Here is a 2,096-nt window from a genome sequence, read left to right as displayed (position 1 = left end):
AAAAAAAAAAAAAAAAAAAAAAAAAAAAAAAGGATGGTTATTATCAGATGTGTTAATGTCAGTGTCGGTTTCGTCAACCTGTTAGGATTAGAAGAATTAGAAGAATGGGCGGAGGATCGGAGAAGAAGGAGAACAAGAATCAGGAAAAATTTTGGCCATAGTTTCGCGAGCCAAGGCCTCCCCGCCACGATCAGACCCGCCAGCACGATTACTCGCCTCGGAGGGCGCCAAGCGACGGTTTTTAAATCTCTTGATCGTGCACCACACATCCGCGGAGGGGGATAGGTGGCTGAGGTTCTCACAAAATTTTCTCCAGCCATAGCGTTTAGCCCTCCGAAAGACGCGCCTCGCTTTCCTAGCAGCCTCACGGTAGGCATCAAAATTTTCAATCGAAGGGACAGATCTGAAGTTTTTAAGTGCCGCCGCACGGGAACGGATTGCCTCATCACATTGGGGAGACCACCAAGGAGCGGGGGGAGGCCCCCTAAAAGAATGCCCGCCGCTATTAAAAAATGTCACATGTTTAGAATTTTTTTGGAGGGGGGAAGGCCCGATGCAGCAAGAAAGGAGGTCCTGAGTAAAGGTATCGTATTTTTCAGATAGAGAGGAGGAATTGTTATTAGAGGAAGAAACATTATTAACTATTTTGTATAACAAATCAAACTAACTAAGACTATTTATAAATCAAAAGAACTAAGAAAGAACATGGGCAATAGGAGTCAAGCGCGGAAGACATTGCGCAAATAATACGACTATAAAGCGTAAAACTTCTTTATTTTATTAAACGTGCTTACATGTTTCGGCTCATTTTTTAGCCTTCTTCAGAGACAACATGAACTCACATATATAAAATATAACAAATATTAACTTGTCATGGTGAGCTCCCCCGTATCGAAAATATAAATACCAGAATTAAACCCAGATAAGAATGAAATAAAGAAAAAAGAAAAGAAATTTTGGAAATCTTGAAATAGACAAAATGAAAAACTAATATATTAGAAAATTTTGAAATTATAATTGATTATCCCGAAAGTTAGGAAGCTCACCATGGTCACAAAGCACCATACCATTTTTTCAATTTGTTTATTCCTCCTTTGGAGCGGAAACAGTTAGATTATTAAAGTCTTGGATTAAGTTACGTATTAGTTTAACTAAAAGTCTTTTACATGTTAGATTCATGAGATACTGTATCGCAAACAATATTATCCCACCTCACTTGCATCGGCTACATAGTTTCAATTTGGAATTTTTTGGAAACAACTCAGTCAAAAAATTTGAACGTATTAGACAACAGTGGGTTGTGAGCATTCTGAAGCTGGAACTGAATGATACTTATAGGAGGATAGACTTCACTCGTGTACAATTTGTTCAACTTGCACGTGTTATTTCCCCGCTGTCTCCCTATTCACATTTGTGATTTCTTCTTTAATAAGCAAGCGAAATCGTCATATCTTTTTTTCTTGCGCGAAAAGAGTAGAATAGATTCGAAGTGTTGTTGGCTGTTGGCAAAACAGAGGGAAGAACTACTTAATAATAATATTAAAAATATTAGGCCTATTCGTTATTATCAAAAGACGGTGCCCACTATCGATGCTGTCCATTGCAGTGATGGAATGGCGAATGGGAATGTTAGGTTAAGTTGTCGTTGTACCCTAAGATACAAAATTCTACTAGTGGGATAGTTCGAGAGATACAGATTGATCCTCAGCCTTTTCTCCCATTGATTCCTCCTCCATCGTTTTCCTCACCAAGGAATGGCTGGTTCGTGAATTTGTCAACTGTTTCCATACCTCCCAACGTACAGAACTTTTTACAATTGGGAGATAACTTTGCCTTACCTTCGAACAATAGATTAGAATTAACGATCGACCTTATTAAATGTATCGAAAGTAATATTTACAAATTACCTATTGATGAACGGATCGCGATCTCGAATCACTCACTTCCGGTTTTGAATAATTTAGCTTCTTGTCCCTTACATCGTACGGAGATAGACAGGAGGTTGTTGCAACTAGCGAAAGACACTAGGATCTTTTTAAGGGATGTGAATGATAGGGTTGTCTTTACTCGTGCGGATAAGGGTAGTGTGACGGTAG

This window comes from Mycetomoellerius zeteki, unplaced genomic scaffold (assembly GCF_001594055.1).
Source record: "Mycetomoellerius zeteki isolate Tzet28-1 unplaced genomic scaffold, Tzet1.0 scaffold734, whole genome shotgun sequence".
Classification (NCBI taxonomy): domain Eukaryota; kingdom Metazoa; phylum Arthropoda; class Insecta; order Hymenoptera; family Formicidae; genus Mycetomoellerius; species Mycetomoellerius zeteki.
The sequence above is the reverse complement of the archived record's forward strand: the minus strand, read 5'-3'. Positions refer to the sequence as shown.